The sequence below is a fragment of the Rattus norvegicus genome, chromosome 6 (genome assembly GCF_036323735.1).
Source record: "Rattus norvegicus strain BN/NHsdMcwi chromosome 6, GRCr8, whole genome shotgun sequence".
In the NCBI taxonomy this organism is placed as follows: domain Eukaryota; kingdom Metazoa; phylum Chordata; class Mammalia; order Rodentia; family Muridae; genus Rattus; species Rattus norvegicus.
Genome location: NC_086024.1, coordinates 18,995,957 through 19,011,423, shown reverse-complemented (window position 1 = coordinate 19,011,423; position 15,467 = coordinate 18,995,957). Strand labels below are relative to the sequence as shown.

Below are 15,467 nucleotides of genomic sequence, written 5' to 3'. Positions count from 1 at the left end.
TCCCTTTTCAATCTTAGAGCTGTTAGATACTCTTGATTTTGTTATTTGCAAAAAAAAAATAATAAAAATAAATATATAAAGGAAGAAACTATTTGCCATCCTGATGTGTTTTTCAATGCTGAGCATGGTCTAGAATGAGAATACTGATTTTAAAACAAAACAAAACAAAAACTATTCATGTTCTGGGAAGAAAAATAAAAAGAGATTCATGGGGATAAAAATCCTTGAATTTGTCCAACACACAAAACTTCAGCTGTGGGTTGTTCATTTCTCCACTATAAGGAAGGCATTTTGAAAGGAAGATGAGACTTCTGACTACCTTTCCAAACTCTTTGATGCCACGTCTAATGAAGTCTACAAAGCAAGTGTCACTTTGGGAGCAGAATAAGCAACCCAATGACCTAAACATGTTACTAGGCTTGGGTGCTCTACGGTAAGGAATGAACACAACCAGAGAGAGGCCCTATGTCCTGTGTGTTAATGAGGAGTGCAGAAGAGAAAGCCTTCAACAGTAGATGACAAAAACCACCAAGAGTGTACCAAGGAACGTCTAGTGTAGCATTACACCTACAATCCCAGAAATCTAGAGTCACAGGTAGGAGACTTCAAAGCCCACTTGGGCTCCGAAGTGAGAATTTATCTCTAAAACCAAATAAAAAGCAAAACAAAAAGTATGTTGACTAGTGGTCTACCGTTTCTCCTTGCCTCTGGCCATTGCAGCCTCTGTCTTTCAAGGCTATGCTGTGACACCATAATGAATATCACCTTCCAGCGCAAAATGCATTTGGGAAATGCCGAAAGCTACTATTGATGCTAACTATGTAGTGCGTGTACATGGTCCTGACTGGGTGCAGGGCAGCTCAAGGGCTGTGGAGATGCTCGTAACATTTTTCTGTGGTTGTCCTTGTCATAACATTCCTAGAGCATGCTTCACTTGGTCAAAATGACTAGGATTATTGGTTTTCTAAATCCCTTTACCTGTTTGTAATGACCCCAAAGCCCCTTTCCTCTCCTGGAGGAGGTCACGGGGCCAAGCTTCTCCTTCCTCTGCAGTTCAGATCCTATCTTGCTCAACCAGGCTATTTCATCTATGAGTGTTCTAGATCACGACAGGAAGAACTGAATCCCGGAGTGGCTTCTGTACCTTCTTTTATTCACCCACAGCCAAGTCATTCAACTGCACCTTGCACCAGTCTTCACCTTTAAATGCTTCTTTTGCTTCTTTGCTGAACATCAAATAGGAATACACACACACGCACGCACGCACGCACGCACGCACACACACACACCCATGCACATACACATGCACACACACATGCATACGTACACATACACAGGCACACTCACGTGCACACACACACACACACACACACACACACACACACAAACATACCAGCTTGTCTAGATAATGACATGACAAGTGTTCACCAAATGTGCAATGACTTGCCTTTCCAGGGTCTTTCACACAACCTGAATGCTCAGTCCATGCCACGGTTGGGTTAGTATAAGGTGCTGAATCACTGGTTGCTTTGCTGTTTTGACTTGACCTCACATTAGACTCAACAAAGAAGTTATTATTTGAACTTGGTTTGCAATGGTGTGGAATCTGCACCGTGATTGCTCCATCTTTTAAGTGGCTTCCGACATACACATTAATTCTCCAAGATTTCTTGACTGTGCAGGGAACCGGTTTATCTGACTTGGCATCGAGCTGCTGTTGTCTAGGTGATCGGCGAAAATGCCACAAAATGTTACAGTACAGCACCTTCAGGAATTTGAGACTTGTCGGTCTGCTCTGGAGAAAATACCTCGCCCATTTCTCAGAAGATTTACAAAAGCTAACTTTTCCAGAAAAGAATCGGGGTTTGCTTCAGAGTAAGAACCTCAGTACAGGAATCCGTGTTTGTCTGCTTCTTGCTACTCTCCAGTTAGTGACCTCTTCTTTAGAAGCTCTGCTCCCAGGCCCTCACGCTTCCCTGTCAGAACAGTCTCCGGAGGGCATTCACAGGGCAGAAACTCGGTTTTAACTCTTCCACTTCCTCTTTGTCTTGCTGTATCACAGGTTCTCAGGACTCTCTGCAAGCTGATCGCATGAGAGATTTCAACTTCACAGATCAACATATACCTAATGGCTTGTGCAGACTCACATATAGTACCCCTTTGCTGAGCAATACCTCTGTGTTTTGTTAAGGATTTGGTCAGAATTCCTTCACTCAAATGAGTAACTCTCATACTAATGGTTTCACATTCTATGTTGGTCAATGGATCAATGCTTTGTTTTTCCAGACTCAAATGACTTATTATAAATGATGCCTTAGCTCTCTGCCACAGAAATAGTTTCCTTGCTTCACTTGTCAGTCAGGATATTCCCTTCCTTCTTTGAAAACTGAGTAGGAAGTGAGGATGTGTGTTATCTAAACATTTTTCTACCTTGCCACATTCTGGACTAGAAGGACCAAGAACTGAGGGACCAAAGGACAGGTGCAAATGCGAGTGCAAAGCAGTCAGAGTCCAAACAGAGTTGCCATGGAAGAGAGCAGTGAGCTCTATTGATTCAAGCCACTCTCTGCTTAAGTTCTAAGCTCCTCCATGAACGCATAGCCGTAAGCACTTACCCAGGAAGTGGGCTGTCTGAGTTGCACACAACTACTCCATGGTTAGTTTAAAGTTTCAACACGATGCACATGCACACATGAGAGGCTAGAGGTGCAGGAAAGAGAGAGGAAGAATGGAGAAGGGGGAAGAGAGCAATGGCTGGGCGGGGGGAGAAAAGGAGGGAGGGAGGGAGAGGGAAAGGGAGAGGAAGAGAGAGAGAGAGAGAGAGAGAGAGAGAGAGAGAGAGAGAGAGAATGGAAAATAATCCTACTGCATTTAATGAGGCCCCACTGGACTAGTCCTGAGTTTAAATCAAAATCCCTAAGGCAAAAGCTGAACGCTCACATTTCCCCGAGTCTGGTCTATCCCAATGGACGGAAAACACCTGACATCTACTTCCCCTACATTTAAGAGACATCTCCCGGGAGCCAGAACCATTTTGTTCAGAGGGGAGAGTGGGAACGGGGAGTGCTGTAACCCACTGGCCTGGTTAGCCTTAGTCCTACTGATAATGAGAGCTGGAGAGGCAGACAGTTAAAGGAGCAGAGGGAAACCAGACAGCACCCTGCAATCTAGAGAAAGTCAGGGAAGATACTTGCCACAAGAGGGAGCAGTAGAATTTGGATGGATAGGAGGTTACTGGATAAATGTTCTTACTGGGGCAAGTACCTCATCCTGAGTTTACAGTAGACATTGGATCACAACGTGTGGGTGGTACCGGATGATGGTGAAGCACGGCGAAGCACAAGACACACGCCCCTAAGTGGTGGAGAGTGGCACATGGACCACTCAATTTTTAACAAAAGCAACAATTGAAAGAAACATATATACAACAGCTCAAGGATACGAAATGTGTAACCTGATGTAACAGCTTCTTCTCTAAATGTTTCCACCCCAGTTTGGTCTTTGCTGAGACCTGTTCTTGCTTCTTGCCTGCATAGCATTACCTAGAGCATCCAGGAGAAAAGACTGGCCTCGCTGAATGGCAGCAGTGAAAATGACACACTTAAGTCGAAAACTATGACAGCCACAGTCACAAACAGAGTACTTTCTTCACACTGCTGTGTCTTTTTTTTTAAATTCTATCCATCCCCTTTTTAAAGGAGGAATGCAATTTATAGAAACTGCAGAGTTCTTCTCGTCATTTATTCGGTCCAAGACACAGATTAAGTACTAAGAGGGAAGGAACCATGCGTTTACTTTGCAAGATAAATAAAAGTCTATTTTTGTCGATAAAAAAACATGTTAAATATAGCTCGCTAGCAAAGGCCGACACTCTCCTCAATGTATTTTATTGTTTCAAAGCACATTGAGCTTGAAGGAGCAACTGTGGTAGTTCCTGCACCACTGTCCTCGGGGTCTCCCTCACCTTCCTTTCTTATTTTTATTTAGAGTTACAGCACTCACAGCATTGTACTCTTTCCTTCCCCATCATAGTCAACAGAATTTCCAGCTACCTCTTAACCTAAACCCAAGTTGATACAAGGGAAAATCACACAAGCAGTGAGGTCTGCAGACAGATAAAGGAGCCTGAAGCACGGCCTATCTGTGCCTTTAGTTCACTACTTTTCTTCCCAGCCCTGGCAAGCAGTACCCAAGACAAGAGTAGAGAAGGCTAAATCATCCGGAGGACACCTAACATCCTTTGCTACCTCTGGCCAGCTCCGCAGTGAATGATAGTTTATCAGGGTTCATCTTTTTTCATTTTTTTCTCTCACTCTTTTTTCTAGAAACTAAATTCATTTTTTTAAAAATAAGACACAACAGCCATTTTGAAAGGGTGGGGGGAGATCAGGCTTCTCTTTATAGGGGAGATCTTAATTAAAGTACCCAGAAATCCAAATGCAACACTTTATTAAAGCAGGCAGAATCTGTACAGTGAAAATGGTTTAGGAAAGCCCATCTCGGGAAAGCAGTGGGTCCTTTCCTGCCAGCTAGCTCCCCCACAGAACCCTAAAGAGGAGCAGCAGGCTCCTTCCGTCCTTCCTTCTGCCTTCACACCCGGCTAACCTCTGCAAATTAAGCAAGTTTAGCAAACCCAGAGAGCAAAATCCCAGTAACACAGGATTTAAAAGAGGAACCTAAAGGCATACATCCTTCTTCTGGCTTTCTGTTCTTATAACGAATGAAGAATCTAGATTCTTTCCCCCCACCTTTTTTTTTCTGCAGAAAAGGTCTAAGACAGGAGGTGTGTGTGGTGTGTACACTTGTGTGTGTGTGTGTGTGTGTGTGTGTGTGTGTGTGTTAGTGGGGCGTACTTTCAGGATTTCCTCCAGCTTGTCCCCTTTCCACACTCCCCCACAGTTCCCTTGAGAAGTCTTGGCCCAGCAGGTCCTGGGTTGTCGATGTTCAACCGCTCCTATTAGATGTACGCAGGCAATCTTTTGAAGCAGATCTGATCAGAAATCCCCGCCTCCTCAGCTGCTGGCTCCATGACCAGGATGCCTGAACTGTCTCTAGCTCATCTGTCATTTTCTTTAAGGCTTCTTCCACTACACCTCCCACTGATATCCTTTTTTTTTCTTTTTCTTCCCCTCATTTTAGTCTTTACACCTCCAGCAGGACAAAGTTTGTGTTGTTTTATTCACAACCACTAGTGGCTGACTAGCAGAGAGCGCCTTTCAGGGAGCCAGGCTAAGGGGGGGTTAAAACCATACCTAGCACAAAAGCATGACTTTCTGCCCATGACTACAGACAGCCTGCGTATTGCTTTCTCCCAGAAACGCTTTGTTAAATTGGACCACTGCTGCTCTTGACTCGAGCACTGGCACTTTATTTGGGGAGGGAAGTAGGAAATACAAGCAAGTCATCCACCAGATAGAAACAGAATCTATGGGTCTACATGGAAGGGCTAGTATGTATGGGTTGGGGGGGGGGGTTGCAAGCACGCACATATGTTGTATTTTTTTAAGGCATCTCCAGGACGGATTTGGTTTCTCTGCTTCTCCTGCTGTAAGACCTCCCTCTTCCTTGAGAAGGAGGAGCCAAGAAAGAGATCCTTGCATCTTAGAACACAGGCCATTTCCCCAAGAGCCAGCACATCCTCACTGTCAAATAATGCGACTGTGAAGTTCCCTTTGAATCTCTGGGAAAAGACGCCTGGGTGTGCAGAATCCGCAACACACACCAAGGCATGGTGCCCAGGCGCTGGGAGCCTACAGCCCACTCCCCTTCTCATTTCTCCCTCCTCTTTCTCCGCTACCCAGCCACACCTCCTTCCTCTCTGCAGTCCGCCCCTAGTAGCACCCAGCGCCCGCCAGAAGAGGTGGCTCACAAGTGGAGCCTTAGGGAAGACCCCAGGGATTACCAGGAAGAAGGGTGACCCACCGTGAGAGGAACCCAATGAATGGAGGTGCCTGGTTTCCCAGCAACGCTTCTTATTTTCCGGGTGGACTTAGCTCTTTGCGCCCTGAATCCTCGCAGCCCAGCCAGCACTGTCCAGGGTGCAGCATCCCCCTCCCCCCAGCAACCCTTTCTTTCTCAGGCAATCTGCACTGGCAGGCGGGGACCCTCACGCCCAGAACCACCAACAGCCTGAGCAATTTCACTCTCAGAGAAGCACGGACACACAGAAAATGTGCAGGCGCGCACACGCTCACACACGCGCGCACACACACAGACACACAGACACACACACACACACACACACACACACACAGAGAGACACACACAGACACACACACACACGCGCGCACACACACACACAATCCAGAGCCAGTCTTTTGCCTTAAACCAAGGGAATCGCTGCCTAGGGAACCTCGAAGAGAGCAGTTCCTGTCTCCCCAATGTCTCTGCCTGCCGGGGACCAGCTCCTACCTGGGCTGAGCCTTGTGGATGGATCCCCTTCCCGGGTCCTGAAAGCTGCCGGGAGATCCGGCGCGCTCACTCCCTTTTGAGACAGCTCGCGATCAGGAAGAGGTCGCTCCCATCCTCTGCTGGAAGCACAAAGCCGGCGGCGGCCCGACTCCCGAGCAGCGCCCGGCGCGAGCAGCGGCGGCGGCGGCAGCAGGCAGCGGTGCGCGCGGGCGGGAGGCGGCGAGGCCGGCGGGCTGGGAGGGCCGGGGCCGGGCGGCGCGCGCGCTGCGCTCCCTCCCTCGCTCCCTCCCCTCCCTCCCGCGCACCCCGCCCGCTCGCCCGCCCGCAGCCTCGCACTGGCTCGCACGAGCCCAGCCCGCCGCCTCCTTCGGTCTCCCGCCTCCCCAGACCCCGAGCGCTACCCTCGGGTGCTTTTGCGGGAGCAAGAGCCGGGTGGGAAGCGGTGGCAACCACCGGGTCTCCTCTGCTCCACCAGTGGCAGGATTTCCCCGGCAGTGGGGCCCCCCGCAGTGCGTACACACCGCACCAGCCAGCGCTCTCTTCTGCACCCCAACAGGCGCAGACCAGTGCGCTGCAACTTTTCTTTTGAACGTCGCTAGACTGATCCATAGACAACCCCCCCCCCACGCCAAACACACACCCCAACTCGCCTACTCCTTCCTTACCCCGGAATTTGCTACTCCAGATTCATCTTTTTCCTCCACATTCTAGTCCTCTACTAACGCAGAGGGACTTTATACAGCAAAGGGAATCTGGGGATGTATCGCCGATTTTTTTTTTTAAATCCTTACTCTGTGTTCCGCCTTCATATCTAAATAAGAAGAAATATATCCTAGCTACTAGATTCGCGGATCAAATCCAGACTAGGGCAGGGGTTTCCCCAGCGGAGATCTCTGAAAGAATCCAGTTGTTGTTATTTCCCTCACACCTTGCTGCTTACAAGGGAATAAAGACCTAGAGGCCCTTTAGTGTGAATGGTGTGCGGCTTTTAGACAGGAGTAAAAAAAACAAAAACAAAAACAAAAACAAAAACAAAAACAAAAAAAAACAAAAAAACAACAACAAAAACCCTGAGCATTAAGACTGAGTCAGGAAAGACCTAATGCAGCAATCGACGAACCATTCATTGTCTTTTCCAAGAGAAGCCTTACCATCGCCAATACATCACTTCCCCATAATTAATAAAGGAGCATTGCAGCAGGCCCTCGCTCCCAAGACAACTCATTCATCATTAATGACTTGGCAGGATGAAAGGCTAGACCCACTGTGGAGCTCGGTGGCTCCCAAACCTGGCTGCCCATCAGACACACCTGGGGATGCGGACTCAAATGTTGTAGGTGCCGTAGAAGCTGCTGCAGACTCTGAGGCGGAAGTTCTCAAGCAGAGCTCCAAGTTTGTGCTTTTAAAACACTGCTTGCTAGTAGCCCTTGAGTAGGATGTCTGGGACAGCTATATGATGGAGACAGAAGAGAGAGCTGCAACCCAGGCACTTGGGAGTTCAAGCCCTTCAGTAAAGTTCTCCCCTCAGATTTACAGCGCAGGTCTGACTGTCAGGCTTTAAACAAGCGCAGATTAGGGCCCAGGAACCAGTCTCAGTTTGCAGCAAAGAAGTAGGATGGGAAAAGAGGGCCTTTGTCTGGACACAGGTCAAGGACTCTTAATCCTTGACTACCCCTCAGATTTGCATGGGAGGGTTATAAATCCCAGCGAGTAAGCCACACCCTAGACTAGTGAATTTGCAACCTCTGGGGTGGAGCTCAGGCATCAGTGATTGGTATTTAGGTCCCCTGGTCCTTTCCAAAGCTGAGGCTGGGGGTAAGGATGGGGTATAAGAATAGGAGCTCTAAACTAGTGTGCTTTCAATATCAGTATCGTGTGGGTGTGAATGTCCTGGTTGATTCCCTTTCTTGTCCAGAGTAAGGCCTCCTCCATTTCTAGCAAAGTTCGTCATGGCAACCCTCTGCAGGAGGACTTCACTTTATACAGCACACATGTGTGGTTATAGACACAGAGCTTGGCAGAACCAGCTCTAACTGTCTCTTGTGCTGAAATTCCCAGGAATCCTTCCCACCGAAGAACAGTTTCCATTCTTTGCTGGGCCCAGAGTCTTTCCTGGAAGCCCTGCCGCCATCCATGGAGACTTCATTTAGACTCCACAGACTACAGACACATGAGGTGACACAGTAGATTCCCCATCACTCAGCTAGAGTATATCCTCTGCTAAAAACTGCTACAGAGCCCGGGTTCCAGGGAGACTGAGAGCCAGCTATTTGGTTCACAGTCTAGGAAAGGGGCTTCTAGAGAAATCGAGAAGAGTGACTGCTTCTAAATGGCAGGAAGAGAAGCTTGTAGCTAAAGACTCCACTCACTTCATGGGGAGGAAAGGGTAGGTAGGTAATAAGAATGAGAGTGAAAGAATGAAATAGAAATGTGAGTGAATCATATTCCGTTGGGATAGATCTTGTGGCAAGTGTGGCTCTTGTGGACCGCCTAGCAAACACTCCCTGATTCTCTTGAAAGTGTAAGCCCTAAGTCCATCTTGTCGGCACCAGAAAAGGTCTTTACTCTTCTCTTCTTGAAATTGACAGGTTAATTTTGATTCTTGAAGAAAACTTATATTATGCATCCCACCTACTTTTTATCTATAATCAAGAAGCAGCCCCATGCCTAGCTGATTTGGTAACCATTTTGATTCAGCTCAGCATCTGAGCCTCTAATTTTCTTTGTCTTCCATTTCTCGTTAGAGACAACTTTATAATGGTTCCAGTGCCCCAAGGCAATTTAAACCTTTTGCTCCCTACCTCCTAAATGTCATACATGACTGGATTTTTATTGCAAGAATTATCAAGGTCTACATCACCGGCACAAGGCTGTGGGAGACGGCGGCTGTACTTAAGGAAGTAGTGTGGCTGCTGCAGGCTAGAGATCCAGAAATAAGAAAAAAACAATGTACCTAAGGAGGTTGGAATTTCCATTGCAATAACAAAAGCACTTCCTAATGGCCATCTCTCTCACATATGGATGGCTGTGTTCATCTCTTTGAACTTGGGGTTTCCCAAATGAGTCTCTACTATATTACTAACTAAAAGAGTGTGGTACAACCACTTAGGGAATTGCATAGGATTGTTATAAGGGTTGATGCATCGTAAGGTTTTCATTAGTTATTTCCTAGAAAACCTTGGTTGGAGTCTTCAGCAAATTCATTACAGAACCAGTGTGGGTAACATGAATTCAATTCCAGCTTTGTGTTCAGTCTTCAGAAGGATAGGACAAAGAGTTGCCCATTTAAAATTGTTATATTTAGTGCTGTGTTGAAACCCACAATAGTTTTTATTATAGAAAAAAATAAACAAGTACTATATTATGTTTTTTTTTTCCTTTTCACCTAGATTCCCTGGGCCAGAAGTACCATGGTTCTTTCCATTGCTTGAAGCCTCCTTAAGCCTGTTAGCTAAGTCTTGATCATCTCAGTCTCATTTCTACTTTGCCAGCCTTAGACACTTACTACATTCTGCTCCTTCTTCGGCTCAGGCTCATAGGGATTTCTGCATAAGGAAATGGTTCTGCAGTATACCAGACTGTCCAGACCAGGGAGGGCACAGTGGCTAACTCCCCCTGTCTTAGAACCTCAGGTAACCAGAGGACCTCATTTTGGCCTTTAGGTCTTTTTTGCTGCTGATTGAAACCAGAACTCTTTGCTTTAGGGATGACTGTGGAACCTCTTTGTTGACATTCAGTGCCGTCAGTCTTTGTCTGTTGTATCTTATTCTTGCAGTTGAACGCAGCTGTATTCTGACCTGAAGAATACCAGTCTAATAATGGTTCCAGTCTCATAATGGGCTATGTTGGTGCGTGCAAAGCTTCACAGAGTATGAACAGCTTTCCTGATGGACTAGTAGAACGAATCCTCCCTCCTGTGCTCTGTCATCTAGGGATCATCCACTTCCTTTGGTGGGACAATGAAGGAGTTGCTGGTTTAAGAGAACCAGGGGCCTGCAATTCTACAGTTGAGAAACCTTTATTCAAAGGTTAGACTTATCCAACAGTTTCATTTTTCATTTTTGCCTTGCACCACACCAAGGAAACACCTAGTTCATATTCTACAATGTTACCAATGGTAACCCAAAGACAGAGTCATTGTTTGAGCAGAAAAGAACAAATCTCTGGTTAAGATCCAGTGCTTGGGAGTCAGAATAGGTGACTCATGTCCATAACTCTCTTCTGGCTCTGTGACCTTTGGAAGCTTCTTAATTTCTAGAATGCCGTATCTTTGTTACAGAAATCAGAGCCATGGAGTCTCCCTCAGAAAGTTGTAGGAAGGATAAAACACATATCATATGCTTCATTTACTGATCAAATACTGTTCTTATTGTTGGGAGTGAATTGCTATCAAAATCATTGTCACATCAATAAAAAAGCTAAACAATAATTACTACTCATGATGCCATTTTATTAATGGTAACAGTTATGTTGGGCTTTTTGTTGCACAGATTCCTGTACAATGAGCGAACCAGGGAAGGTAGGCTTCCCCGTTGGGGACTAGCTTTCTTTTTGCTCTAACAATTGAGAGAAGACACTTGAATGCTATAATTTTGTAAGGACTCTCTGTGGCTATATTCCTTGATGATATTCTTTTGCTTTCACAGTCGCAAGTCAACTGGATCTTGTCTGTATTAAAATTGGGATTTCCAAAGAGAGCCATTTGAAACATATCTGAATACGGCCATGACTTTGTTGCTGACATTAATGACATCCAAGGAGACCTTATCTGCAGGACAAGAACAACTTTCTTCACTGAGTTTGTACAGATACTCTGCAACGTGCGCTCAAAGACCCTTCATCATAGGAGTAAAGATGAGGCCCTTGCGATGCTCTGTACCAGGTAGCTGTTTCCCACCGTTTGCTTCTGAAGTCCTGTCCCTGAGAGATTACACATGAGCTATCTTAATAAATCTCCTTCATGATGTGCCATCCATGATGCATGACTCCCGTACTGCAGTTTCAATTGCCGGCTGCTACTTAGAGAACTGCCAGTGTTTTAGAGCTTACCGCAGTCCGACATAGCTGCTACCTTCCAAGGTAAAAACAGCAAAGAGACTTGAAAGCTGAGTAGAATGGACCTTGGGGTGTCTTCATTCACAGTGCTATCAATGCAGGCTCTGCTGCCAATGGAAGAAGTGTTTGGAAAACAAACGCATGTGTTCTCATCTCTTTATGAACACAGACTCATGCTATGTGATCTAAGGACATGGTGACCATGAGCAAACAGAGTTCAGAAGCTCTAATTTATCTCCCCCCCAACCCCCGTCTCAATTCGACTCTGCCACAGGAACACATGAGTGTCTGGAAATGCACATCTAAGTGAATGTTAAGTCACCCGAGCAGGCACTGAGAATATTTGCCATCTATAATTTAATTTTATAGGAGATCATTATGAATTAGTCAGAAAAGCTATGATTACTCTTATTTTACAGGTCAAGAAGGAAAACACACAAAGGGTTTTCTTTTTCCCCTGAGCTTGACTATCGGATGCATTATCTGGTTAATCTGAGGAAAAGAAATAACTACTGAACGTAAGGCTGTACCACCGAACGTTGTCTTCTTCTGGTCAGAGGTCACGTCTGCACACTCTATATAAGGGGCTTCTCTTACTGGGGGATACTTTGTTTTTATTTTAGATTCTCTTTGTAGCTAGAACTCAGTCAGGGCTAAAAGAGCATTGGCCTAGTTTAAGTTGGGAATTGTATAGACGTATGCACATGGCCCCATCCACCTAGCACAGCATGTTTTCCACTGTGTGTCTCTACTGAATATTGATTCTTAACCATATAAAAGCAGAAATGCCTCTTGGAAATTTAAACAAGTATGTGTGTATTTTCTATCTTTTCTGTTTTTAGGAGACAGGGGTGGAGACTGTGATTCACCTTACAAAGAATTGCAGATTGGGATATTCTTTCAGGAAAGCCCAACGCATTAATAGAGGACTGTGAAATATTTATCCCACTCCCAGAATCTCCAAAAGTTTTTTGCGCACTACAGATAATTAATGCAGTGGACACTGTTTACTGCAAGGGGGCTGGGCTATATGGAAACAGAGCTGATTTTACTTGTAAGGTAACTCAACCCTTTGGCCCCTATCCAGTGCAAATTGCAACTTAATTCCAATGACTTTCTTGTCCCTTAAGTATGATCCTAGTTAGCAAGTGACATAGTCACCATCTCCACACCCACAGCCCTGGCTGGCCACCTGCTCTGTGATGACAGACAGATTGTCTGTTGACTCTGCAGGAGGCTGAAGCACACAGAGATGGCAATCTGACTCAGCTGCAGGCTTGAGCCTGTAACCCGACGCTTTGTCTGTTACCTCAGGAACCACTGATAAACCGTCAGTTGGTCCGATATATAAATTCTCTTACTTTGTCTGCTAACACACGAGTTTGGGCAATTATTTATAAATGTTAAGCTTGAGGTTTTCTTGTTGTTTTTAGAATCCAGGCACTTGTGATCACTCTGTGGCACTCAAGGTCATCCAACAATTCATTAAAGGGAAAAAACTGGGAGGAGCGGAGAAAAGCAAATCCCATTTCATGGGATTTAAACTTTATTATATTCACTGTGTGTCTGCGGATGTACATGTGCCGGAGTGTGCATGTGGGGTCAAGGTCAAACAACATTCAGGAATCAGTTTGCTCCTTCACTGTGAATGTCTTGGGGCTCTAATTCATATCCTTAGTCTTGGTGGCAACTACGTTAACCCAATGAGCTGTTCTGCTGGCCCCCAATCTTTCATGTCTTAGACACAACAAATATTTATGAAGACATATTATGGGCCAGCCACTTTAGGTACTGAAGAAATAGCAGGAAAACTCGCGTAAAATTCCTATTCCAATCTAGTGTTGACAAAGAACAAAGTGGGACAAAATTAGGAAATGGACACGTCTTAGGTGTCATGTTAAACAATCAAGGAGAGCAATAAAATAAAAAATAGTGCAATACAGAGAGGTTAGTGAGTACGTGCTAAGTTGAGTGGCCATTTAAAAAAGATGGCCTATCATCGATTCTACCACCAACTTCTCAAGCTCCCAAACGGTGAGATGATATTGCAGCCTAATATTTTGTCTGTTAATTTATTTCTACTCTGCATTGATGTTCTTTCGGGCCCACCTCAGGGACAGAGATCTTCGTTAGGGCAGAAGCACGGCTATGCAAATACACCTTTGCATTCAGAATGTAGTCACAGTATACATACCTGAAATTTATAGCAAAAAAGACAGACTGGCTGTCTCCAGGGGCTCCATATAAAATGATTACATTTCTGCCAAGTTAGACTCACTGCAAACTCCTATGTGTCCCTTTGGCTTTCATTAGTGAGTATCATCTAATTGTCGCACACAGTGCCAGCTTGATATCAGTGAACTGTCCGTGTAGGGTCTTGTCACATGGTCAACAGCTCTGGCCATGAAGGAAAACCTGCTATGTCAGCTAATGTTGGGTCAGAGCTGTTTCCTTTCTCCCTGTTTCTCTTTTCCTGCATTCTTGTCTTCAATCACATAATTCCCAGCACACTTTACAGACATAAGAATACACACATATACAGGCGTATGCACATAAACACACCACATGCACATACTCCATACAAATATACACACTTTTATAAAAATACACAACTGTGAATATTTTTGGTCTTCAGCTATGACCAAATATTCAGTTATTGAAAAGTCACCGTATCAACAGCTGCAAATTTACATTGAAATACAAGCTAGCTACTTAATTTTCATCTTTATTTAACATCATGGTATGGTCTTCTGTTAAGGTTTTATATATTTAGTTTCAATTCTAATCAATGGCTCATAATCTAAAACAGAATAGGAGGCCCCAATGTATATTCTCTGTATCAAGGCATAGAATAGATCATTGATGAATTCTGTTTATTTTGGAAGTTTTAAAATACTTTTTAAAATTTGTGTAAAAAATGCAACAAAACAGAAGTCTTGGATGTAGAAATTGCTCAAGAAAAGGCAGAAAATAGAAAATTATTCAGTGCTTCAATATATAAATACCTGACTCAGGTGATTAATATGTAAGGTCAGACTCAATAAATTATGCCAACCGAAGGGCCATCCAAACCACGGCAGTGGAGTGGAAGTGACCAGAGTTTTAAGCCATTCTGGAAAAAAGAGGTGGTAAGTGATCACTCAATCCAGAGCCATGGACTAAGTTCTATGATAGTTAGAAAGTTCATTCCTGACCTTTAGGAGCTTAGGAGCTTATTTCATAGGTAGAAGAGACTCCTGGGTTTTGAAGTAGGTGCTATAATTGTGAACTTACACCTTGACTGTGTGTTGGACGTTAGTTAAACATCTCATGACCACGGATAATGAGATGATTTTGAAAAAAAGACACAAATCGAAGACTGTAACTATTTTTTTTTTCTGGCTCAACTGTTGGCAGAATCCCATTACCTCCCAGACCAATATTTCCCCAACATCATATTTTCATTTTGAAGAAAATGATTCTGGACAGTTATAGACAAGACACACATGATTTCTATAATGCTGTAAGACTAGAGAACATAGCCCCCTTTTAATACCATCATCCCGGGTGGGGGTGTAGGTGAAAGCCTGCCCTCTCAGGCACAAGCTATGTCATCCATGAGATAACGAATGGTGTTAATAAAAATCAGACAGACTCTGGGTTGGCTTTATGAGTGTGTTTAAGTTCTCTGCAAATGATGTACCCCTTTGTCTTTGAACAGTAGTAGACTTATGGTCCTCTTTTCTGTGCCCTTGTGTTTTGAAGAGTGCAATGTAAGGATATTTGGTCTTCCTCCTATGATGCAGAACCAAGCGGATCTTGCCAGCGGTGAAAAGATCATTTCCCATCCGCTACACATTTCAATCCAGTATGTGGATTGAAATGTAAATGGAACATAGGTGGGTAAAATACATACTTATGCCAGTGTCTTACTTCTAAGGCCAACTGACTTGCCATTACTTTAGCAATAGTCTCAACCAGTGAAACCTGAGCAAAGCAGCAGCATTCAATCAAATCATCAT

The 15,467-nt window shown here is 44.7% G+C and overlaps 1 protein-coding gene across 19 annotated transcripts in view; it reads right to left on the bottom strand.

Annotated features, from left to right (window-relative positions):
* The window catches only part of Slc8a1 (solute carrier family 8 member A1), a 324,207-nt gene that overhangs the window by 288,281 nt on the left and 20,459 nt on the right, over positions 1-15,467 (bottom strand). The window contains exon 1 of one of the 19 annotated variants that reach the window (XM_039111886.2): positions 6,412-6,678. The exons of 17 other annotated variants lie outside the window; for them this stretch is intronic. The gene's annotated coding sequence lies outside the window, so the exon portion shown is untranslated. Of the gene's footprint in view, positions 1-6,411; positions 6,679-15,467 lie in introns of those variants that run through there. One more of the 19 variants, XM_039111880.2, reaches the window with a different exon arrangement.